Source organism: Uranotaenia lowii, chromosome 3 (genome assembly GCF_029784155.1).
Source record: "Uranotaenia lowii strain MFRU-FL chromosome 3, ASM2978415v1, whole genome shotgun sequence".
NCBI classification, from domain to species: domain Eukaryota; kingdom Metazoa; phylum Arthropoda; class Insecta; order Diptera; family Culicidae; genus Uranotaenia; species Uranotaenia lowii.
The window spans coordinates 16,796,971-16,824,626 of record NC_073693.1 but is presented as its reverse complement, the minus strand read 5'-3'; the positions used below and the strand labels follow the sequence as shown (position 1 = coordinate 16,824,626).

The 27,656-nt window shown below is 33.2% G+C and overlaps 1 protein-coding gene across 13 annotated transcripts in view; it reads right to left on the bottom strand.

The window, feature by feature from the left end:
- Window positions 1–27,656, bottom strand: part of LOC129757875 (potassium voltage-gated channel subfamily H member 7-like) — a 505,815-nt gene that overhangs the window by 266,679 nt on the left and 211,480 nt on the right. Inside the window, exon 1 of one of the 13 annotated variants that reach the window (XM_055755245.1) lies at window positions 16,107–16,173. The exons of 9 other annotated variants lie outside the window; for them this stretch is intronic. The gene's annotated coding sequence lies outside the window, so the exon portion shown is untranslated. Of the gene's footprint in view, window positions 1–15,449; window positions 15,973–16,106; window positions 16,174–27,656 lie in introns of those variants that run through there. 3 more of the 13 variants (XM_055755244.1, XM_055755242.1, XM_055755243.1) reach the window with 3 other exon arrangements.

Sequence of the window (27,656 nt, the reverse complement as noted above, 5' to 3'; positions counted from 1 at the left end):
TCAAAAATAAAAAAAAAATTAAACTGAATTTTTGGAAAGCTTTCATGCAAGACTCAATTTTTTGTCTTTTCTGGTGGTCGATGACCTATCTGACTGAGTTATAATCGATGTGGTTTTCGAATACAATGTTTTCATAGTTAAAGCTTTAAAAAAAACCATAGCTAACCTCCTTGTGCCATTCGTGTTAATATGATCAGAAGCGTACATTAAAAGTTTTTTTGTTTCATTCCGATAAACTGAAAAATAAAAGTATGTTCTACAAAAATAATTATCGATTTAACGGAATCAAACATAAATTTGTTTTTTAAAATCGAGTCAGTGAGAAATGAGATACAGCGGAGCAAAAATCATAGCTATATGAATTAATGTACATTTATTGCACCGGAATAAAACTCAAGTTTGTTGCTATTCAATGCAAAAAAATGCTTGTAATCGATTTTTATAATGAAACTAGCTGACCCGGTGTGCTTTGCTACACCTTTCAGAATCAAATGATATTTTCAAAAATTATTTAAATTTTTATTGTTTTATTGGCATTATTTCAAATCAAATTATAAAATAACCACAACCACTTAAAAATTAGAGCTGCAGCTGGAGTTTAAAATTGCAACACAAAGATAACTAAAACCAATATTCTGAATCTTGCTCTATAAATTTGTGATAATGATCTGATAATTAAAATTTGTCTGAAGGGTCTGGATTAATGCTAAAAAACTGATAACAGAGCCCCCTCCACTGTCCTTCCTTTCATCCCCTGTTGAATGGAGGTCGTGATCTTTAATAATCATACCCTTTTTTTTTGTTCCCAAAAATCCTCTTATATCAAATATAATTCCATTGGTTGATAAGTTTTTAAGCCTTACAACAAAATGTGTATGGAGCCCCCTCCTTTCTTCCCCTCTCTACACTGTAAAGCGTAAAGCTCTATAAGAATCGTAGAAACATATCTCGTAATCAAGTACCTTTCCATGCCAGATTTGTCACCATTTGTTGGCTTCGTTAGCATAAATTGAGAACTTATGCTTACAAAATTGTATTGGGCTCACCTCCCTCCTCCTATGTACTTACTCACTGAAAGGAGGATGGTGTGTCAGATAATCATACCAAAATGATTTTCCATGTTGAGTTTTGTCCATTTCTCGGATTTTGTAAAAAAAAGTTAAATGTAAGCTTCCTCTTCCCTTCCTGCGAGAAAGGAATTGTTTCACATAGAAAAAGTATTTTTCGTACTCAAATACTTTTTGATACCAAATTTGGTTTCATTTGCTGGATTAATTTTCAAGTTATGCAAAAAAAAATTGTATAAGCCCCCCTTTCCACTTTATATCTTTCCACTGAAAAAAGGTGGGGCTTCAATTTATGATAGAAACATTCCTCGTATCCAAATACCCTCCATTTGCTCAATTTGCTCGATCAACTCTCCAGTTATACTGAAAATTTTAAGGAAGACCTCTCCTCTCCTTTACATCCACCTCATATTCACATATTCACAGAAGCATTTCTCATACTCAAATATCGTTCCATGCCAAATTTGGTTCCATTTACTATTGTACTTCTTGAGTTATGCAGTAAAAATTGTATAAAACTCATCTCCCTCTTTCCTTTCTCCCCGCTGGAAAAAGGAGAGGGTCTCAAACAATTATTAGAACATGTCACGTTCCCAAATACCCGCCCATGCCAAGTTTGGTTCCATTTGCTTAATTAAATTTTGAGTTATGTAAAATATATAAAGGAGCGCCCCCCCACCTTTTAAATCTCCTTACTGGAAAGAGGGAGAGGTCGCAAATAATCATAGATATATTTTTCGTATCTAAATACCCTCCCATGCCGAATTTGGTTCCGTTTGCTTTAGTAGTTTTTGATTTATGTAAAAAAAATAAAAATAGCCCCCTCCCTCCTTCTAATGGAAAGAGGGAGGGGCCTCAAATAATCATTGAAATATTTTTCGTATCCAAATACCTTCCCATGCCAAATTTGGTTCCAATATCTTGATTAGTTTTCGAGTTGTATGAAAAATTGTATGGTAGCTCCCCTCCCCCTTCCTATCACGCAACTGAGAGGAGGGAGGGGTACCGAATATTCCTAGAAATATTTCTCGTTCCCAAATACAACCCCATGCCAAATATGATACCATTTACTTGATTGGTTCTCGAGTTATGCCAAAAATTTTTTTTTGTTCGGGTAGCCCCTCCCCCCCTTCATGAAAGAGGGAGGGGTCTCAAACCATAATAGGAACCTTCCCCGGCCTCCAATACCCCCACCTGCCAAGTTTCACGCAAATCGGATCAGTAGTTTTCGAGTCTATAGGGAACAGACAGACAGACAGACAGACAGACAGACAGACAGACAGACAGACAGACAGAAATTCATTTTTATATATATAGACTAGCAGACCCGGTAAACTTCGTCTTACCATGTTCAACTTGGCGTCCATTTTCTATCTTTCCTAGTTTTCTTTACATTTCCCTCTTTTCCCTTTACTCGAATCGTCCCGCTTCTATCAAAATTAAACCAAAGAATTTAAACTCAACGGGTCTTTTAAAATCCAATTTTTGTAACTTGTTCAATAAATAACTGTATGTTGATAATATGTGCGTTTCATTTGCTGAATTCCATTCAGTAAATTTATTCCGTTTTGTTATACTGTTTTAATATCGGGACAATTTTTTGAGTATTTGCCGCATATTTTGCCTAACGCAGTGCTTTCAGCTCCCAATTAGATTTGGATGGTGTATTTTTTAGAGCTGAAGAAATAAAAAAACATAAGAAAAAATTTATTACTAAACATTTTCAAACAGCATTTTATTCACCATCCTCATCCTTTGAAGCAGTTTGAATTAAAATCCATATTTTCACCAAAATTATTTCCAAAAAGATTCGCCTGATACTTAAGTTATAGACTTTACACATTTCAACTAAGTGTTCCCAAACAGCACTTGTCATGGCATTAAATCTGGCGATTTTGAGTATTGCAAATTCCTTTTTTTTTATTCAAGCAAAAAATGCAAATAAATTCCTTTTAATTCCTTTGAACTATGAACAAAGAAAAGATTGGTTTTGAAAAGAGGAAAACATATGCTTAGATATATTCACCCATTATTTTAAAGATTTTAATTGATGCAGTTCTGATTTCAAAATTTCCTGAACATGGTTGGTGGTGATCTGCGATTTCAATTAGGATTACGTTATATATTTAAGATTTAATAACATTCAATTGAAAAGCAGATTTTTTTTAAATTTAATAGATCGAAAACAAATAATCTGTTCAGGCTTCGATGGTTTCATGAGTTCATTTTGATTCCTGAAAATTACCATATAAACAAAACCTTAAAAAAATTTATGTGTCTTTTTTACTGTAAATCTTAATTTTTAAAAATGAAACACCGGTTAAATCCTAAAGAATATCACCACAATTCAACTTTCATATTCTCTGAAAAAAGGTATATTTCATAAAAAGAAATAGTTATGTTGACAAACAGAAATATCGAAGTACACATTTGTCCCATTTATTGGGGCAAGTGAAAACACATAGGTCTTTTTCAGATGCGTCAGTGAAAAGACTTTAAAATTAATTTAATACTTGTTCTTGTTTGTCTGTTTTATCAACTTTCATTGTTATATCCTAAGTTTTTCTCCGGAATAAATTAATGCTTTGCTTGGTACTTCAATTTCACTGAATGCTGTTCAACCAAAAGACCTTGATTTACAAAGACCTTTAAAATAATTTTGAATATCCGCTTCAGATTCAACACTCGGGATATCCTTTCTGGCCATTCTGGAGATAAAATTCTTAAATTGTAGATGTTTCATAGCTAAATGGCGCGTTTTCACTTATTCCACCTAAGAAATTACATGAATTATTATTATTTTTACCACTTTCAGGTCATTTTAAAAGTTCATCATAAAAATCTACTGCCCCTGGAATATCAATCACAAAAAAAACTTTTCAACAAAAAAGTGAATCAAAAGTCTCTTCTATATAGCCAAAATATGTAAAACAAAAACACACTTTTCATGTTAAGTTTGTACTTGAATTGTGTGTAAACAAACAGTTAACGTGTAAACAGTTTTTTGGTGAATGATTAAAAAAAAAAGAGTTAAGTTTATTTAATCAAATTTTTTTTGGGCCCAACAATGATTTAGATGAAGAAATAATGTATACATTTTTTGTAAAAGTTGATAGTTTGCACTTGGTCTAGTCTACTTTCTTATTTAAAAATTCTTCCAGAAAATGCATATCCTCACTTTTTGTCATTAAAAAGTACATTATTTTATTGATAACTTCAATTTACGTTTGCAAAAAATCAAATAGTTCATTCGACCTTTAAAAACTTCAATCCTATCTAATCTATTTCAAAGAACAGACTCTTGTTGAGAGATCGAATGACCAAGTTGGTTAAAATCCTCTATAAATAAACAAAATAGAATATAATAGACTCTTGTTCAGTTAATGTGTCTAGCGTTCTAGGCGTATTGAATTATACGAAATTGAATGTAAAGCTTCCCAATTTCTTATTTTCAAACGTCCGCAAAGTGTCATAACATTATTTCATATTTATCTTTACCTAATTCATATTTCTGGACAACAATTTACTACTTAAATTAACACGACTTAAAAATGGTTTTAATATTTGAAATCGTTTATATGGTTTTTATTCGATCGATAAAATATCAATCCGTGTCACATCTAGGCGTCATTTATTACCATGTGCTGTGTACAAATAAGCAAAATAAAAACACACATCTAGGTTGCATATCGCCCCCACGTGCATAAGAAATACCAAGTACCAAGTACCGTTGAGAAATAGGCGCCTAATTTTTAATTTTTTCCAGCGATCAATGAACAGTATGCTTTGGTTACTATTATCTTGGAACGACGTTTGCTAGCGACGCCTCGCCCATGGAGACGGAAAACAAATCCCTCGAAGAAATGAAAATCTCTAAAAGTGGATGCCTGACTTTTCAATTTCAGATTTTGGCAAAACAAATATTATATGTTTTATTCGATCAGCAAAATGTCAACCTAAGTCACATCTAGGCGTCATTCATAACCATGTGCTGTAGAAATGAGCTAGGAATCAAGAACAAAACAAATAACATCAAGGCTTCATATCGCAACTACTTGCATTGAAAATATGCTTCGTTGAGAAATACGCGCCAAAATATTCTTACTGATCAGTATGCTATGCCATGGTTACTATCTTCTAACGACGTCTGCTCACGACGCCTCGACCTTGGAGACGAAAAACAAACCGCCCAAAGGAAAAAAAAATCTCGAAAAAATGGAAGCCATGACTTTTATTTCATTCAAAAAACTACAAATTTAATTATTACGGACAATTGATGCGACTTTGTGTTGTTTTTATCCGATATAAACCGATTCGCATGGCTACAGAATATTCTAAAAATAATTTCATTCGAACCTTTTGGGTAATTTCGGAGGAGTAGTACTACAAACACCGTTACAAGAGAATTTTATATAATAGATGGCAAGCTTTTGAAGTTGAGAATTTCAGGCGCACATTATCGTCTAACCGAGGTTTAACATAAGTTAACCTTCAAGAATTATAGGCTATGTTCGAACCTTTTTAAATATTTTATTATAACTCGAGATAATACAAGATGCGGTCTTGCAATGAAATATGAGAGACATATATTAAGTTAAAGCGTTTTAAGAAATCCATGTTAAAATTAAATCGGCCGGTATTGAAAAAATAATTTATAAAATACCAGTTGTACATGCTTCCGAAAAAAATGCTTCAAATCTCATATAAAATTGAGGTTCACATTTTGCAGGCCACTTTCTGGCCAATGATCAATGACTTATCTTGTGTGATTCTTTCCGAGGAATCAAATGAAAGCTGTTTGAGCCACCCCCATCCGAAAATTAAATTATGACCGTTTTAGCTTCAATTTCCCACAATTTTTCATTTAATTGAAAAAAGCATGTTCTGACTTGAAAATTCTGAACCAAATGAGACCAAACTTGTGTGATTTTCCTGAGGAATCGAATGAAGGCTATTTGAGCCATCGTAGCCATCGTAAAATGGAGTTATCGCTGCTTTACCCTCAGATGCCTCTACTAGAAAGGACATCACTTTTCGCCGCTAGGCCGATAAATTAAATCTACAAGTTTTCAAATACTTTAGAGAAATGCATTTTCGGACTTGAAAATTGAAAACCGTATGAAACTTATCTTGTTTGCCTTTTTCCTAGAAATTGAATGAAGGTTGTTTGGTCCACCGCACGCTTCGTAAAATGGAGTTATGGCTTTAATATTTGAAAAATGTAGGGGAATTTAGGGTTAAAACGCCCATAACTCCATTTTCTGATGCTTGCGGTTGCTCAAATAGCCTTCATTCGATTCCTCGGAAAAACCCACACATGGAAAGTCCCATTTGGTTCAAAATTTTCAAGTCTGAACATGCTTTTCTGAAATATTCGAAAAATGTAGAGGGAATGGAAAGGAAAACGGAGATAACTCAATTTTCCGAAGCGTGCAGTGGCTTCAATAGCCTTCATTTGATTCCTCGGCAAAAAAAAACACAAGATAAGTCTCATTTGCTCCAAAATCTTCCAGTCCGAACTAGCTATTTTTAAATTATATTAAAAATGTTGGGTAAAACAGCCATAACTCCATTTTAGGATGCGTGTGGTGGCTTAAACAGCCTTCAATTTATTCCTCGGAAAGAATCACACAAAATAGGTCTGTTTTGTTCAATTTTCTTGTCTAAACCAGTGTTTTTTCTGGATTGTTTATAAAATATAGGGGAATTAGTATCTAGATAAAAAGGCACTATATCTCCGTTCGTGAGCTCGTGTGGCTTCTGAAACTATGTCCAATTGATTCTCCGGGCATTTTCACTTGAGCTAAGTGTATTTTCATAGATTTAGTTTATTTAGGACGGAAGATATTGAATTTTTTCGCGGTTTGTATACTTTTTTCCTCATTGTGCAATGCTTTAGTGTGAAAAAAATTGTTTTTTTTGTTTCGATTATAGTCGTTCTACCATCTTTATGGCATTCGCGACTTTATCAACGTTGCAATTGGCGGATCGTTATTGAAAAACTTATCCGGTACAACTGTGTTCGATGTTTACTCTTGGGCTCGAACTCGCGGACATCGGCTCAGGAGACAACAGACTTGCCAACTGAACTATATCACAAGCCATTTGAAAAAATATAATGCTATTTGATAATTTTTTGAAAATTCAATTGAAAGCACCAATAGTACTTTTGTTGCCTTAATCTATCAGAAATTGATCCATCTATTCAAATTTCATTTAATATTTGCCCTTCGAAGAATTTAAAAAAATATTCATACCCTCTTCGTTGAAAACTATAATTCTCAACAAAAGATGAAAATTTGGTTTCATTCGTTTCGGATTGAATAAAGTTGTAAACTAGTTTCCGTATTGTATTTCAGAATTAAATTTAGATTTTTTAATAAAACTCTTGGATCACAACTCACAATGAGGAATTAATTTCAGAATTGATAAAATCAACACGATATTTTCGATTCACTATTCTGAGTAATTTTTTTTTTAAGTATAATTGGTAAATTTTTATAAAAATAATATTTCCAAACATTCAAAATTCTGAAAGTTCCACCGTTTTCCCCGGTAATTTTAATTCAAATGCTTCCACTTTTCATCATAAATAATCACAAAAAAGACGGTGTTGCGAAAATGTGCACTTTTGATGGAAGAGCCTTCCAAAATTGCCAATAAAACACACTAAACCCATTCTATAAGGCTTCAGTAACTTCTAAAACCATCATAATGTATGAGACAATTGTAGATCTTGCCTTGTTACAACTTTGTTTTGAGGACAGCGAACCATTTTCTCCAATCTACATCGTGTCAGATTTTTTTAAAAACTGTTTTTCAAGGTAATTTTTCCCTTTGACTGTAACTAACTTTTTTGTTTATATTTTTTTTATTTTTTTTTTGTTTTGTTTTGATTATAGTCGTTTTACCATCTTTATGGCATTCGCGGCTTTATCAACGGTGCAGTTGGCGGATCGTTATTGAAAAACTTATCCGGTACAACTGTGTTCGATGTTTGCTCTTGGGCTCGGACTCGCGAACATCGGCTCAAGAGACAACAGACTTGCCAACTGAGCTATATCACAAGCCCGATTGACTGTAACTCCTGAAGGTGATGTAATAGAACTTTGACATATTCAACATATTTATGTATTGCGATCAGATAAACAACTTTTTCAAAGACATCAAAGCCTTAATTTGAATAACAAAAGAGTCAGAATATTTATCTCGCTATCGGTGGACCCTCGGCAAAATTTTTTGAAATCAAAATATGCTCTATATAAAACTAAAACATTTTGCTGAAAACATTAAACGCCTCTCTCTTCATCCCTGGGCGCTATTTAAACTTTTAAAACAAAATAAAAATCCATGTTAAAAATGTCAAACAACGAATAATTTAGTTATGAATTTGCTGAAATTTGGGGGGTTAAAATTCTCTGAAATAACAACATCTAGGAAAAATCCAGAAACTTTGATTTAATAGAGGATAACAAATTAATTCAAAATAATGGATCTTTAAGAAGGAGTGTTAGGTTATCAGTGACTAATGCTTAATTTTATTATAGGTAATATACCTAGTTTTCGACAGTTTTTGCATGTTGTGTAAGAAAAATAAAATAAATAAATTAATTGGCTAAAGTTGTTATCTCAATAGATCGGTCCTTTTTTTCGTTCTGTACCTTTTTTACTGACCAGAAATCTCAAAACATAATTTTTATTATCTTTTTACTGAAACCTCTCGATGGTCTAGATTTCGGCATTCAATTTTAGTTTTCGACAAGAACATTTCCACCTTCTTTGTTAGCGCAGGAATATGAATATTTGCAAATTGGATTTGCTTGTCTACTTCACGGCGTTTTTACACCATGAAAACAGTATAAACATTCACAGAAAGTTGGGTGTCGAAAAATAGAACATTAGGTGAATGTTCAGCGCAAATTTTCGACAGGTTAAAAAAACAGTTGAAATTGCATGAAATGTTAGCACAAATATGAATTAAATTACCGAAAACACTTAATTCAGAACCGTACCCATCCATTGATTCCTTTTATGTTGCCTGTTCCAATAAAAGGTTTTTTTTTTTCATATTTCAAAGTCGTTCTTATTTGGTCGATGGCATTGAATTTAACAGGTGATTTAGAATGCTGCTTTTAAATAATTGATTTACTATTATTAAACAACATATTTAGAATCATCTTTATACTCAACATATGGTAAACTGGGAGAGCAAAAATATAAAAATATGAACATCCTGTAGCTTGAGCAACCAAATAGGAAGTTCAAGCCTTCTATTAAAAATTGGTCGAAAATAAGCTCCTGTCGAAATCTAGAGTATCTACCCTAACTATAGAATTTGATGGATTCCAGCATTTTTAAGGTCCAAAATATTCGATTTCAAGACATCAGATACTGAAAAAAAAGTTTTTAATCATAAGAATCAAAAATGATGTTTGCTGTGTATGTTGATAGTAAACAGTAGATTGAATGATTTGAACTTATAAAAAACAATCATTTGAGACTCAGGATTCAAACCAATCAACTAAAGCCAAACTCTATTTTTTATGAATTGTGGTTATGATTCCTACAGTATCACTTTATAAAACCAAACTGTGAATAAATTAAAATAAGTGAGACAATCTAAGCGTGTGAAACAACAATTTTCGACCACGTGGTGACGAAAATTTAAAAAAAAATTACTGAGGATGCCGATTGCATGAATATTTCTAATTGTCTTTAAAATCTTGATTCACTATTCGATTAACATTACATTTTTTTTGATTATTAATTTATTCCAAGAAGTGGTGTCTAGTGGAAGCATTCCAGATTACCTGGTTTTATCTGAACGGATTTCTAAAAAAATTAGGAAAGCCAGGTTTGGCGGTTGCCCAGATTCCGGAAGAAAAAGCTCAAGTTTTTCCTGGATTTCTCCATAATTTTAATGATATCGAAACCAAAATTTAACATTATTTATGACATTTTCGTCAAATACCAGTTTTTTTTTTTAAGTTTGCTTCATCGAACCATTTTGTTGGTGTTTTAAATTAGATATCAATGCCACTGAAGTACCTCGATAAAAATAATTTTTCATGTCTTAACTTTTCAATTTTTGAAATTATATGAGACCGCGATTTTGGCAAGATTTGCCCGGTTTTTAAGTTGAAAATTTTGAATTCATATGCTCAATTTTCCACATAGTACATTTTTGACTCGATTTCCAGCAAAAAAAAATTGCTGGATACATCCAGTAACTCTAATTTTTGCTGGAAACCAGCAAACATTCTTGGTCTTGCTGATTTTTCCAGCCCTTAATCTGCATTGCTGAAAAACCAGCAATCAATGTTTCAAACACGAATTTCTTTTAATTTTTGGTGGTTATTTCTCGTTGCACGCTAAAAGTGTTTGTTTGTATGTCGTGTGTGCAACGGTGGTGACATCGAATATTGTTTCTTTCCGTATTCTAGCGATACAGTATTTAAACCAAAGGTAAATTTAAAAAAAAAATAAAGAAGAAACTAAAAAAAATTATTTTCACTTCAGATGGAGCATGATGTCCAAGACCCATCGTATCAGAAACGATAGCTTAAGTCGCTTACAATGATGTTGCGAATCAAAATTCCAGCTGCAAAGTGAAAATACGGTATAAAATGTCGTCTGAAGACAGTTTAAATCGGATATGATAGAAGGTCCGCCATGTTTGTAAATTTTGAAATGATTTTGCTCCCGCGCGGGCTTCAAGTGAGAAAATCATCGTCATTTTCACTCTGCAACCAGCAGTACATCCAGATGTCTTAAAATAGGATGGGGATTGAGTAATATTGACCAATGAGAGAACTGGAAAATATTGTCGCTGGCAACCATTTGATGGCTATGAGAGGAAAATATTGCATTCTCTCCTATAGGTACGAATAAGGTGTCGGATAAAGCTCAATTGGTATAGTTTTCGTAGTTTTAGAAAGAAAAGAAATTTATGCATGTATAATGCCTCCACTTTGGTAGGTAAATATTGTTTTCTCAACTACCATACGATCATTTTATAATAAACTAGCTGATCCGGTGTGCGTTGTAACACCTTCCAAAAATAAATGTAATTTTTTTAAGAAAATATTTAAATTTCGTTTTTTGTAGCTATCATGAAAGCTCTGTTTATGCCAAAAAACTATGGAAATATTAAATTTGGTTATATTGGTTGATAAATTTTAAGCAATACATCAACATTTATATGGAGCTCCCTCCGTCAATCTCCTCTCCACACTACAAGACAGAAGGGTCTGTAACATTCCAGAGAAATATATTTTGTACTCAAATACCTTCCCATGTCAAACTTGATTTTTTTTTTTGCTTGATTACTTCTATTTATACCAACATAATTGGAACCTCCCCCCATTTCCTATGCACTCACTGGAAAAAGATGGTGTTTCAAATATTCATCAAGCCATTTCTTGTACCTAAATGACTTCCCATGACATATTTGGTTCTATTTTTTTGATAAATTCTTAGTTTATGCAAAACAAATTTATGTGAGCTTCCCTCTTCTCTAACTTTATCCCCAATTAAAGAAGAAAGGAGTCTCGAATAAGCATATAACCATTTATCGTATCCCAATGCCCTTTCATGTCAAATTTGTTTCCATTTGCTCGATTAGTTCTCGAGTTATGCGAAAAATGTAAGGAAGCCCCATTCTCTCCTTCCTATCATTCATGGAAGGAGGCAGTAGTACCACATATTCATAGAAACATTCCTTGTGACTACTCAAATACCCTCCCAAGGGAAATTTGGTTCCATTTGCTGGATAAGTTCTCGAGTGATGTTAAAAATTGTATGAGTGTACCCTATCAGCTTAAAATTTCCCCACAGAAAAATTTTCAAAATATCATACAAACATTTTCCGTACTCAAATACCTTCCCATGCTAAATTTAGATCCTTATGATTTATAAGTTTTCCAATTATGCTGGAAAATGTAAAGGAGCCCTCTTCTCTCTTTCTTTCTCTCCACAAAAAGGAGAGAAGAGTATTAAATATTCATAGAAACCTTTCTCGTGCCCAAATACTCCTCCCAGCCAAATTTGGTTCTATTTGTTCGAATAGTTCTCAAGTTATGCAATAAAAATGTATAGAAGCCTCCTCCAAGTATATGCCAATATCCCCACTGAAAAAAGGGAGTATTCAAAAATGACCATAGAAACTTTTATTGTGTTCCAATACCCTGCCATGCCAAATTTGCCCAGCTAACATGAAATCGTAATAGAAATGATAATCCAAATCGAATATTAAGACATTTTCAATAACTATCGTAAACACGTTGGTATTGAGTTTTTTCTATCATTCATTTACGACAAGCTTTGCCCAAAAAACATTGAATCGGATAGCAGTTTAATCAATTCGTAAATATGTCTCCAAAAGTTGAGAATATACTACATTTATCGTAAATCAGATCACTCAAATCGTAAATGTCGACGATTTGAGTGAACTGATTTACGATAAATGGGCGGTCCTTCAATTGACACTCTCTCCGGTAAACTCCAGTTTCTTCCTTTGCCCGGTTCGTAAAAAGAGAATCTCACCTACAGAGCTATAGCGTGTACCATATCAACTGATGAGTTGTGGTGAGATCGTGGTAAGATACCGGACTGCGAACTCGGAGGGCTGAAGTTCAAATCTCGATCGAAGAGATTTTTTTTTCTCGTTTATTTTGCTTTTTGTTTGAAAATCGAATCGTTGGAATCTTGTCATTGTAGATATATCACCTCCACTTTTGTAGCTATATGCTTTTTTGGTAAGTTTAGTACAATCTTTTTAGCTGGTATGTTTGTTTTAATAATTCTGTTGTGCCTACGATATACCTTCTTAAATGTTTGCTGGGTGGTTCCAATGTTTTGATTCCTTCTTATCTTCCCACTGCACAGTGTTGCAGAACATCAATCTAACTGTACAAAATTAATAGCGCCCAGGGATGAAGGGATAGACATTTGATGTCTTCTTCAATATTGTTCAGTTTAACATGGAGCATATTCTAGGATTTAAAATTTTACCGAGGGGTCCACCGATAGCGAGATAAAAATGCTAACTTTTTTGTTTTTCAAATAAGGGCTTTGATGTCTTCGACAAAGTTGTTTATCTGATCAAAATACATAAGTTTGTTGAATATATTAAAGTCTTATCATATTAACCTCAGGAGTTACAGTCAAAGTAATAAAAATCTCTTGAAAAAAAAAAAACAGTTTTTTGAACCTGACACGTTGTAGATTGGATAAAATGTCTCGCTGTCTTTGAAACAAAGTTGTATCAAGCCACGATCTACAATTGTCTCATACCTTATGATGGGTTTAGAAGTTGCTGAGGCCCTATAGAAAGCATTTAGTGAATTTTATTTGGAATTTTGCAAGGCTCGTCCATCGAAAAGTGTACATTTTCACAACACCCTCTTTTTGTGATTACTTTTGATGGAACCATTTCCATTTGAAATTATCGGGGAAATCGGTGGACCTAGTAGAAATTTCAATGAGATTCAATAATTTCAATGGGTGGCGAAAAGCGGCCAACTCACTGGCAGATTTTTTTTTTAAATTGAGGTTGAATATTGATATTAAAATTTAAAAACTAATTTAGAATCTAAAATTAAAAAAAAAGCTGGATTCCAGCAATTGAAATACCTAGTTTCCAGCAACTGTGATTGCTGAATTCCCAGCAATTAAGTTTGCTGATCGTTTTCAGCAATTCTATAAAAATCTTGAGATGAAGGTCCAAGAGAACAAGTGTGTGGCTTATGTTGAGGATTAATAGGGTACAATTTTCTGTAGAAGAGAAATTCTTATGCTGTTTCAGTTAAGTTTCAACATCGTCATACGGTGATTAAAATCTTTCAATTGTGAAATTTGACTGTTTAAGATTCATCACAGAATATAACTGGACAAATTTTAATATGCCCATCATTGCTTAGTCCACAAAAAGGAAATTACAACGAAAAATGTTTTGTTTGTAAATATGAGATCATAATATCAGTATTTTCATGTTGGAAGAATCCCAATTTTAAATAATATTTTTAAATTCTGCATGTAAGATTAGCCTCATTTTTAAAAAAATTCACAATTTTTATAAATCCACAAAATGAGAATAAAAATCTAGAAGGAGAAACCTCAAATTGAAAACTATCAACCATCGAGAATTGAATTTATGTTTGTTGACACCCTTAAATGTGTGTTACTTCCGCCTTAAAACGAGCAAAGGACAACAAAAGGAACATAACCTTGTTTATGGTTCAAAGAAATGAACTTTTATTTGCCGAAGGCCTTATTAAGTTTTATGTCCTACTTTCGAACGCCCGTTCCCGAGTCCAAAGATTGACTTTCAGAATATTTGAAACAATCAATGGGAGAAGGCATCCCCCCTTTCCTACCCACTGCTCTTCTGAGAATTTTGCATACCACCTTCAAGCATATACAGTATATGCAGTAAGCTGATTGAAATATTTAAGCATACACTTTTACAGAATTACGTTCGATTTTCGCAAACGAGCTTCTGCTCGTCGACGACTGACTTTAATCAACCGGGTTTTGCCCGGAATCGTTTGTTCGGTTTGGTTGTTCCTTTCTTTTATCCATCATTCATTCACTGTCGTTTGTTTGTTTGTTGTTCTTTCACCCCCTCCCATTCAAACTCATTTGAATCGGGGGTGGGGGTTATGTTTTTCTTTTTTTTTTTTTTCTCTCGAGGTTTTCCCTCCCGTTTAGGAAGAATGCGTTATGACTTGATACCCTCCCCCCAACTTTTCAACCCGAACGCGGGCATCTCTCGTTCGTTGCTATTTTATGAGATGACTTTTCAATCTCTCTTCGCTTCGCTTTCTGGATTGGATGTCTGTGTGTGCGGCACCAGTTTTAAGCATCCACCTTCCACCCAGACTCATCCGAGACTACTTAGAAAGGATTCAAACTGCTGCTGTGAAGGATTTTTTTTCCTTCGGAGGGGATTTCTTCACACACATGCATCCTAGCACAGGAATGGAGTAGAACACATTTTAGAGCGTATCAGAGCTATCAGCCGCTGCCGATAATGAGGACTTGCCAACGTTCCGATGTCGGCAGCAGCAGCAGCAATCGAGTCCTTTATGCATGAGACTTTGATGATAGTTGTTCCGAATGCATGGAATGGATAGAATGTAGGTCAGCTCCCGATAGCACTACGCTGAGGTTAAACTGCCATCAAATTCCATGCTCCACTGGCTCGTAGCAAATTCCATTCGGCTTCAGCTGTGTTTTGGCAGGTGAGCTTCAAAATAGTTTTGCTTGGTTCTTCTTTCAACACATTTTATCGGATCGCTTTGGTTGAAGTTTTACCCCAGACCCTTCACAAACTTGGCCGTTTTGGCCAATCGAACACATTATATAATTGTTGAAACTCACTCAGCTTTTATGAACCCCCTCTAGAGACTCTTCAAGTCCCATTCGAGAGCTGTTGACATTCTTCAGACTCGCACTATTCGACGCCGCGAAATATTCTTCGTCATCACGCGTCGCACATATTGCAATCAGCCCATCGAACGGCTATCAATCTTCCGAAAGGGTTATTACCATAAATCAACCAATCGCACTTTTCCTTTCGAAGATAGATGCCTGCCACGTACACACACAGAAATCTTCCAAGGTTTCCGACGAAAATATCCTGGGGGTTATTGACGGTCTGGCGTATCCGGCGGTTGCCAGGCCATTCCCACGAACCATAAACGGATTCCAAAAGAAAAACGAAACTGGACTACCCACAGAAGAACAAATTGGGGAAAAACAACCCGGTCCGCACCAAACCCTGAAGGGATCCTTTTCGTTTGCTTCTTCAACCAGAACTAAATCACCAGATAGCCTCGAAATTGAACCAAACGCTCAAAAACCAGCCGTTGACATATTCCATCCATAAAAGTTGAAACACAGCCAGCCGAAAAAGGTACCCCCGAAAAAACGGCAAGCTCTCGAAATCACAGAACCACGAATCGACCCTGCCGAAGCAATTGTCCCGATGGCACTGATTTTTTCCCGAAAAAAATAATCGTAAAACACAATGCCTACACACTTGTGACGACGACGGACGGCTTCCAGAGTGGCTCCAGAGACCGCACAAAACTCTCACCTAAACTGAACTGAACTGATCTGAACTTTTCCCATTCGGCAGTAGTATACCTCGCAGGAAATTCTTCAACCACTGCGCCTCACCGCCACACTCTCTCAGCCGGAAACACCCACCCAATCTGGACCGGTGTGCGCCCTTTTTATCCCACCCCCAAGTTCCTTCCAAAAAACGACCCTAAACCGTTCTCTGTTGTCGTCCTTTCGGGCGCCTCTCCTCGACAACACACGGAGAGCCCCAACAAAATAAGCACAAGAAATAGGCAGCACCTTCCCCCAATTTTACAATGGAGCACCAAGCGACGGACAAAGTGTTCAAAGTTGCTGTGTGTACTCAAGTAAAATGTGTTCTTGCCCCCGCTTCGCGGCTTCCACCTTCGCTCCCGGAATAGAGGAGCAATAGAGGAGCAAAAATGGGTTCGCGCGCACACCAACACGCTGACGGGAACACAATTCCGGGAGAAAGTAGCCACTTGCCGCCATTCCGCCGATCGAAGCGCACAATAAACAATCCCTCTAACCACCCCGTTTTCCGATACCTATACAAACTTCCGCTCCTTTCCCTTCCTTGGTTCAAACAAAAATGGGAATTGGATGCAGCTGACGTTTTTACCGGAGACAACTCGAGAGGGAAGGCACAAAAGAAGAACGAAGCGGGAAACGAATATTTAGCAACAACTCACCGTCACCGTTGTTGTTCTCATATCATCATCGTTTTTGGATCGGCGTTTTCATTTGGGATTCGAATATAAAGGGTGAGGTCTCCCCTTCGGATGGCCCCGTACTGGCTCGCTGCTAGCTCCTATAGGTAGAAAGTGTTTTCGTCTGGCGCGATTCCCCCTTTTTAGAGTAGTTCATAGGGCTTTTTTCATCGAAAGATGTTTGAAACGAATATACGGAAGAAACAATTTGTATTGATTTAGTTTTCATTAAAATTTACTCAGATAATTTATAATACAGACTTCTTTTGATTTTGGAAACACAAATGTTCGAGAGTGTTGCCGAAATCGAACCGTGCCAAAATCATTTGAATTTATGTCTGTGGGCGGAAGGGGTTTGTTTTGAGGATTTTACAATTTTTCGAAATGCAGTCACCAAAAAGGAATGTTAATATGTGTTGTAAAAACTTCTATTTTGAAAAAGCTGATGGAGGGGAAAGGAATGCATATGAGTCTTCAATATTTGCTTTACCCTGCTCTTCATCTCCTCCACTTGAAAGACATGCATTCCAAAATCAGAGTTATTATTATTGAAATGTATGAAATTAGAGAAGAATAGTGGACATTTTTCATAAATTTTCTCAATTTACATATTTCGATATCCTATAATACATTTTATATAGAACTGACGTTTAACGGTGTTAGTCGCACTACTTCTTTGAAATGCATCAACCGATTCTCACGAAATTATTTTAAGAACATTCTGTAGGCATATGAGAATAGGTTTTAATCAACTTGAAAAAAAAACACAAAATTGTATCAATTGTCCGAAGTGATTAAATTTATGCATTTTGTTTGGCAAAATCTGAAATTGAATAGTCATGGAATCCATTTTCCTAGACTTTCTTCCTTTGTGGGTTTTATTTTTCGTCTCCATGGGCAAGGCGTAGCTAACAAACGTCCTTGTAAGAGGATAGTAACCAAAGCATACTGTTCATGTATCGCCTGTTGCTCAACCAAGTAGGGTGAGTGTTCCTAATTTGGCATGTGTGCCTAATGTTAACATACCCTTTGATATTAACTGTTTGTGACTTTATTTTTCACTTATTATAACTTATAAAAAAAATTATAATGTAACGGATTATGTAAAAATTCATTTTACAAAAAAAATCTCAAAAACTCAAAGGATTTAAAGTAAAATCCGGATTGTTTCAAAGAAGGTATGTCCAAATTGAACGGAATTACTTATTAGAATTTAAAAAAAAACACTTTATTAAAAAGGAAAATTAAAGCTGAATTTGTCAACCGATTTTTTTTAATTTTTCGTCGGATTGTTTGTTATCATGATTTTAATAATTAGTATGTTGTTACCATGTTTTCATTATGTAAAAACTAAAAAAAAAGTTATGTCTACAATTAGGAACACTATTTTCAATGTGTAATTATTTTAGACATAGTCAACGTACTACAAACTATATCAAAGTGAAATGAATATAATTACGTAGAGTTGTTAAAACAAATTGTGTCTTAATTGAATTTTCAACAAACTGTTTAAATAAAGTGTTTTAGTAAAAACCTGACTATTTTTTAAGCTTTACTGTATTTCAAAGCTAAAAATATCGAAAACGGAGGCATCATGCAATATTTCTAAACATCAATGGCTTCTAAAAACTTATTGTCCTCAGATAATCATACCACTTGTACATCAAAAGTTTTAAGGTCGAGGGGACATCAAATTGACAAAGTCAGAATTTTTTTTTTGTTTCACCAATTTTTTTTATTTACAAAAACATACTATTTTAACCCTACTAAGAAAAAGGGGTAAGTAGCAATAAACTTTGTTTTCAATAAAAAATCATATGAAAACGTTTGAAAATTTATAGTTTTTGATAAATTTGTGATGCAGTTACGGATAAAGTATCGATGGCAGGTATTTTTGTTTTGTTCGAATTAAATTTCACATTTTTTCAAACAAAAATGATTTTAATGAAAGAGAATAAGGGTGCTGCATACATTTAGGGGTACAAAATAACACACAAAAAAACTTTCTGAAATCATAAAAATTTATGAAATTTTGAAATAAACAAACGCGTGATGCAAAACAATCATATTCCTGCTTTGATTTTATTCCTTTGATTTGCATTTTAATGCTCAGACTGGTAACTGAATTATAAAAATATTTGTTTTAAAAAAATTGGTGATTGTCCGAAAAATATTTTCACACCACAGTGTCGGTACAGGATAATAAAAACAATTTACTTTTGTAGGTGATATAATTAAGCCAATCCGTCATACTGAGTAAAGGTTTTTACGGCATCGAAAAGTTTTTTAAATTTTTATACATCTATTGCACGATTTTTTAAAATTTTCAATGGGAATCAGAAACTTTAAAAAATGATCTCACGATGTGAAAATCTATGTCATCATCATTTTGTTATCATTAAATGATAACTTTATTAAATTATTTAAAAAAAAAAATCTGAAGAGTGTTGTGGTACACTAATGTTGCATCTAACCCTGCTGTTGCGTAATGCCCCGTTTAACGGTTTTCATTTGGTAAGGTAAAATTTAAATTTTAATAAGCTCAACATCCACTTCTTCAAAACTAGCAAATATGAATATTGTGTAGGAAACTAATAGTCCTTTTTTCTCTATTTATATCCCAAAAACGTTATTAAAACTATAAATAGGTAAGTTTATAGATTTTTCTCATAAATATATATAAAAAACAGACCCATATGCGAAATCAGGAAAAAAGGTTTTAATTCGGTACGCGGATACATTTTTCCTCATATGTCCATAACTAGAAACACCCATATGTTAACATTACGAACACCCATATGTTAACAATGAGAGCCAAATTAGGAACATCGAAACACTTTTAAAAATATGATGTTTTTCGTAAATTAAAGCTTTAAATGATTATTTTGAACCTTAAAAGAGTTCAAAAAAAAAATTGGAACTTATTTACCAAAAAATTTTATTTCTAAGAATTTAAGATTTGGTCTACTTATATCAAATCTAAAAAAAAACTCTCCTTCCCTATCTATATTTTTATGCACGTAGTGGCGATATGCATCCTAGAAGTTATTTTTTTTTTTATTTCGATTCCTTGCTTATTTATACACAGCATATGGTAATGAATGACACTTAAATAAATGTGAAACGGATTGGTATTTTACCGATCGAATCGAAAGCAATTTCAACAATTTTCAAAAATATTTCCATATTTAGTTAGTGTTAATGTTAGTAGCATTTGTTGTCTAAAAAAAAACATTTTGTTGAACACCAACAATGTTCCGAAATGTTTTATGTCAGAACATCCGAATGCTTAATTTTTTTTTAAAATTTGATTGAGTTTACATAATAGGACATATGTATGTCTATTAGCACTAAACAGAGAAAGTTGCTGAGATTGTAATGTCTCATGTCCATATGTTGGGCGTGTAGCGAAACATTTTTTAAATGATTTTTGTTGAAAAAAAAATTATTAAATCAAACTGCTTTGCAGAGCGAGGATGGTAAGAAATAGCTGTTTGATAATGGTTATTAAAAAATCTTCTCCGATTTTTTTTCATTATTTCTATAGCCTATTTTTTCAACTAAAAAAATACACCATCTAAAGCTAATCGAGAGCTGGCAGGCAGGCAGATAAAAGAAAATACTCCGAAAACATTAACTCTTTAACTTGGAACCATTATTTCCCAAATCTTTGTTATATTTTTTTAACTTTTACCAAAAAAGTGCACACATTTTTTAGATAAATTTAGACCTATTTTCAAAAGGTACACCGAAAACAAAAGCTGATAGAAATTAATACCATTTTGAATTCAGCGAATAAGTAAGTCAAATCAGTTTTCACATTCTTTGCATTTTAGGAAAATGTGAATAAATTTGCCTTGTTGTATTTTGAGTTTTGGAGATGAATTAAAATGTTTATCGCCAAAGCACAAAATCCTTCATGTGAAAATAGCATCATTAATCACCGTCTTAGCTCTGAAAACTTAATAAATAAACACAATAGTTGAAAACACACAAAATGACCATTTATTGGAATTTTTGTGTTTTAACGCGAGAAGAATTGGCTGTTGTTTAAGTACCTGCATTTTTCATCCATAACATGAATATTTTATGTGAAACAGAAATCAGAACAATATAGGTACTACTCTATAAACTGCAAAATGGATTTAGATCAAGTTCGAGCACTCAAATTATCATTTCTGAATTAATTGAATCCATCACATGTAACATAGAGTCGGAAAATATTATTGGTTCATAATTTTTGGATCTCAAAAAAAGCCTTCGACACCCTAAATCATGACTTATTATTGTCAAAATTGTATAAATGCGGCCACGGGATACGGGAACAGCTTATAATGCCCTTCGTATTTAGTTACTTAGAAGGTCGCATGCAATTTTTGGCAATTGACAATACAAGAAGCGAATTAAGAAATATTGATATCGGTGTACAACAAGGAAGTAATAGGTCACTGTGTGTTTCGTAGAAGGTCTTAAAGAAAAAAAAAATAACGCTAATTTTTGCATGGGCTGAAAGTAGAGCTTTTCCCGGTTCATTTCCACCAAAAATTAAAATATTTGGTCGGACCTTCCATACAAAATTTTTTTTTGAAAATTTTCTATTTGAAATCTTTAAAATATATACTTTTTTTAATTGTTTATTAATTTCAGAAGTTCTTAGTTCTAATTTTCAATATTTTTGAATTGAACTTGATGCTCATCAATTATATTGAAAACTTTGAAAAGTTTTAAAAATCTTTTCAAACTAGTTATATGGCTATTAAAACGAAGAAAATGGCACAAAAATATCTTCTTATCCTAGAATTTAAAAATCAGCTGACAAATCCTGACAGCAGTCTTAGAGGGTAAAGCTATCTTAAATTATTGGAATTATCTGGAATAATTTAAATCCATTTGAATCCATTATCTTTAGATATTCTGATTGTGGAAGCACTGGAGGGTATTTAAAAAAAACTCAATGATTAAGAAAATTAGATAATACTAGAAACCGCTATTACTTTTTTGTGATAACGCTTATTGTGAAGCGATCTGGAGTAGAGACATTTGTCTTAATTTAAGCTTTTAAAAATTAAGAATATCAATATTCAAAAGTAAACGATCCGTTATAAACAATTTATGAAGAGAATTCAGTTTTTATACATCTCCTGAGTCAAATGCCTAAAAATCCCATTTGCACTTCAGACTCAATGCAAGTCACTACAGCAAATTTAATCTTGCTTAAATTTTGCATGTTTCTTTCTTTGACAAAATGATCATTATAAGCCTGTAGTGTTTAATAAAATGTTTTATTTCTATTTTTAAACCCAATTATAGGAACCCTCCTGTACACTGTGATTCTCCAAGTTAATTCAAAGCATTTCTTTTGAGGTTTAATAATCCTAGCTTCTACAGTTTTCAACCCACTGTATTATTATAATAATCTTTTGAACTTTTTGTTTTAAATTGAAATTTAAAGTTTTAAACATTTTTTTTAAAAATTGACGAATCTTGTCTAAAACTGTGATAAGTTTGTAATTATTAAAAAAAAATGCATTTCTCTCTTTTTGTCGATCTAAGAATTACAAAAATCAACACTTTGTTGGCAAAAGTGAATTGCAAATGATCGATAGCAAACTAGCCTTAAACGCGTTAGATTCATCATGTTTTGTTGTTCCCATACTAATTTTAGTTATTCTATTGAACACTGCAGTTCTTTTTTATTATTTATTAAACAGAACATTAATGAAGCATTAATGTAACAGTAAAAAAATCATAGTTTTGACAATTTTATACCAGATGGGGTAAAAACCTCTAGAAATTTGTTTGAATTAACCATAGAAATCCGTAAAAACTAAAAAAATATAAGATGCATAAATCTGGTCTTAAACTATCGACAATATTGAATCTTCTTCTGAAAAAAAAAATAGTTTTGCATCTGTATTCCATGAATTAAATAATATCAACAGTATTTAAATTCTTACGCAAAAATGAAGTTCGGATGATTGATAGAAAATTTATTCACCTACAATACGCGAAAAAGTTATTTATAATTGCGAGAAAGTAAAAGTAAATTGATGTTATGTAGTCGAAAGTGCACGGATTTCAGTGCAGTTACTTTTACTTTTAACTAAAATTTATTTTAAAAAATCTATTAAAAACTGGTCTGCTGAGATTTGTTTAAATTTTAATCTGAGGTAAAAGAAATTGAAAAAAAAATCCATAAAAGAGTTGCATCTAAAACAATTTTTTTTTCTTTAAATGCGTATTCAAATGCATCAAAGGATACAAATATTGTGGAATTTATTCAAAGAACAAGTTTGAACAACAGAAACATTTTTTAATATTTTGTAAGAAACCAATCAAAGGATGTTTGACTGCTGTTATTTATGTATATTTAAATTTTATTTTACCAGAATTAGTTTTCCAAGATATACCCGAGCAGACTTTGATGCCCAAATTGATAGCAAACTGAGATCATAATAAGGTGTCAACAGCAAACTGACATCATGTTTTGCTGTAAAATTTTGTACGAGAGCAAAATTAGGCATAATTAAGGTTTCATATAATTTTATTTGACAGCAAATTGAGGCCACATTTAGGTATCAAAAGCTAACGATGAGCACAATTTGGTGTAGAATTTTATATGATAGCAAAACTAGGCATAATTAAGGTATCCATATATTTTTATGAATAGAAACCTGAGACCAAAATTATAGCATAATTTGCTGTACAACTAACCCAACAACAAAATTCAGCATAATTGAGGAACACTTAATTTTGAAAAAAACATTAAAGTTGTAGCCTCATCAGGCAAATAAAATCCAACACTGATGAGATTTAGATCCCATTTGACGGAGTTCTAAACCGTTTGACATTTAATGGAACACGAGTGGGGTTGCTAGTTTTCCACTGGATTGGATCTAATTTCTTTGGTCCAATTATTGTATAAATTAGACCCAAGAATAGACCACGGATACATGTGCTCTAAGAGAGCCAAATACAAAATTAAATTCCTGCATGCTAACTCTCCGACACTCAAAAACCAACATACAAAACTGGCAACAATAACCCCGTCAAATCTAGCGTAACATTTCATTAGGGCGAAACTGGCAAATGTAAACAATCAAATAATTAATTAAAATCAATTGGGCGAAACTTCTTGCTGATACATTTTTTTTTGTAACCTTGAAGCCTAGTCCACACTAGGAGACGTTTCGTCTCGAGACGGTCTCAACGTCTCCCATTTTATTCGGGATACACTGAGACCGCCTCAGGTTTCCAACAACAACCACACACAACAAAGTTCGTCTCATAACAAAAATCTCAGTTCATGTTGACTAGTGTGGACTAGGCTTAAGGCTCTTCGAAGATGGTGAATTTTTCCATTTGTGTAGGACCAATAGGAGTAACTGATTTGACCGTGTGTTTATCTCACGGTGTAATTAGAGTTTTTGTATGTAGGACCAAAGAGCGTAGCGTAACTTCAAAAGCAAAACAAAAACGACCAATCAACCAGACAAAACCTTCAGGCACAGCTGAAAATGAAAACAAAAAAGTGCGGAACTCTTAAATATCTTGAATTTACTGAACAAAGTTATAGATATTGATGAACAATAAACAAGATAAATAATACGCTCATTTCTCAATTGTGTTTAAGAAACAGTATTAGTTATTAAATTATTAATTAATTTAAGTTAAATTTTTATTTATCTAATACGATTCAGTAAGATGTTTCGAAATTCCAAACGTGTTTTTCTCGTTTCGAGTATACTGATAATTTCGCCCTTATGAAATGTTAAGCGAGAACTGTCAATGAAAATCAAAACAACACGAAAACGAAAGTGCACGAAAGTTAAATTTCGTTACCGTTTGTTTGGTTCGTTTAAAAGTTTTCCAATTTAAGTGGATTAGCTGGCGGATTAACTGACGGGAATGTTGTCGGAGGATTTCGGTGTAACGTTGCGTTGGTGGCTTGTGGATAAGGACCGTGAAATTATAGTATTGTTCCATTATCAGGTGTAAGTTTGTTTTTTTTAATTCTAGTGGTTCTAATTTGTGTGCCTTGGATTGCATGTACTCCGGGGTAAACTGACGTAGGAAAACGTACTCTGGATAAGAATCGACAAGCATAATCAGGCATAATTGACCCAGTTTTAGCAGCAATATGAAATCTGGGTTGCGGTATCGTAATTGTATCTCACAGGTAAGACCAACATATAGCCGTGATTAATCTTTCTCGTCCTATTTCAGGTGCAGACGTTGTCACCCAAGTTCTTCGATAAATTATGGTGTCTTCGAAAACATGGTTACTAACGAAGAACATGAGACACCCTCCCAACAGTCCGCACTGGCTCCAAATGGACGTCTCCGGAAAAGTACCCTTCATCAGATGCTAAAGACGGTATTTCCCTGAATAACTGTGAGTGTTTTTTTTTTCTAACAGAACTAAACTAATATTAGGAATAAGGGAAGTGAACAATCTTTGCTACTCATGCGTAACTATGTAACGAATGAAGTCCGGTTTCCTTATTTCCGGACTTCCAGTATCATTTCAAATAGGCATGTGCCCGGCTTTATTTTAAAGCTTGAACAAGAATTTATGAGTTAAAAATCACAAAAAGCAAGCTCTAATGAACTCGATATTTAACACTTTTAACACTAGAAAGACTGTCAAATTGAATATACCTATTTGGACCGTGACCAGTCGAATGACTGGTAAAGGCAAATTTTTTTATTACATATTATTTTGAACTTTTTTCTTTTGATATTATTTTGTTACTTGTTCGATAATATTTTGTTATAAAATGGAAATATTTTTTCACCATGGGTGTACGGAATCATTTTGGTATAGATGACGAATGCAAGTATGTCATGAAATGATTATTCCAAAAAATAATTATCAAAAAATTAAAACACATTATCAATCTGATCAGAAAATCATGTTAAATAGTTATGAGTATTGAATATGGGTGCACGGTTTCACTTCAATTTTATCGTAGTAGATATTTTCTAGCACCCATCAATCTGAAGTTTTTCAACGTGTTGCTTATAAGTTATACCTGATATTGTAGGTTTAAAAGCATAGTTTTTCTAAAAGTAGAGCAATTTACCATGTGTGCACGGCTTCACCGCCATTCATCCAAAATCAACTTTTTTTTGCATTCTAAAGGTAATTGATGCTCCATATGGTGTGATATGATTTTATGCTGAAAAAAATTCCCACCCACGTACAAATAAGTGTTCATAATTACTCCATACTTTTCAAGATGTGGGGTAATTATGAACACGTATTTTCTCAGCATTGGTTTATGGCCTTCAGAATCATAAGCAGGTTAGTGAACAGATGATAGTTTAGAGAAAACGCGCTTCCAAGTTTAGAAGATGCTCGATTTTTCATATATATTTTTTTAGAATTCGATCAGTTAATTAAAACTCTAAAAAGTGTATAAAAATTATAAAAAAATCTGACTTTGGCACTTAATGTAGATTAAGCTGAAAAAAAATTAACTCAAAATCGATGATTTTGGCACTTTTTTCCTTGCATATCTTTTCTAATACTTGACAGATAACCAAAAGTTTACACGTATATATGAATTAACAAGTGTTTAAAACCACACTATGCATTGAAGGGTTAACCTAGCTGGCACATTTATACGAGTTTTGATAGTTGCATAATCAAAGGCGATTTTCACATAACATCAAAATCATGAATAGTAATCAAACGATTACATACATTTTGGCGTTAAACGAGTAACCAAAATTCTTTACTGTACACTTGTGTTTTTTGTTTTGCGCTTCGCTAGCATAATTTTACGGAAAACTATAGCAAATCGGTATCACACCTTGAGTGTAAGATTTGCTCACATTTTTCTTGACATAAGGTGGTGAATGAGAGAAAAATTTTCATACATGAATAGCAACGTACAGCCAGTTTTTCTTGTTCTGAGGCCTAAACGATAACTCGTTTTATCAAAAATTTTGAGAGTATATTTATGCCAAATTTTGCTGTAAAAGAAATTTATTTGATGCCTTATATTGGCATGATTTTGCTCTCCAAGCTCTCGGAAATCAAGGTGTAGTTAAGGTCTCAGTTTTAGCAAAATTAGGCATCACTTTGCTAACCAAGTATGAAAATTTGTGCTCTCATTTTTGTTGTGTACCACCTTATGTCAAGCAAAATGAGAGCACATTTGGCTCTCAGGGCGTGATAGCAAAATTTGCTATAATTTTGCCATAAAAGTCTGCTCGGGTACACATATCAATTTAAGTTTAAGTTAAATTTGGATAACACCAATTATAACGAGGATGTTCCGAATAATGAATTTAGAATAAAAATTTTCATATAAATTAAGTATTTCAATCCAAAGATTAGTATCTTTCTAACGTTGAAATTTCTTTTTTGTTTCAGAATAACAAAAACTTGAATAGAAATTTAAAAAAATAATTTTTAAAGAAAACAATTGCAATTTCATTGCATTGGAATATTTTTTCAGATTGAAAATTTATAAATTTAGACTATAAATCTTCCAAAAAACAAATCGTATGGGGACTCACCGACCAAATATTTTAGTTTTGCCTGGAAATGACTCAGAAAAAGCTAAATTTTCATTTTCTGAAAAAATTAGAGTTACTGTTTTTTTTTTTCTTTTAAACATCTTCTAGAAACACATCGTGAGGTATGTCAATTATTTATGTTACTTTCAACTTAAAGGCACAGCACGATTATTTGTTGATGATACAGCATTTTTTTTCAGAAACTTCACCTGATATTATAATTCAGTACATTGAAGATGACCTGCGTTCAAAATATTTCAAT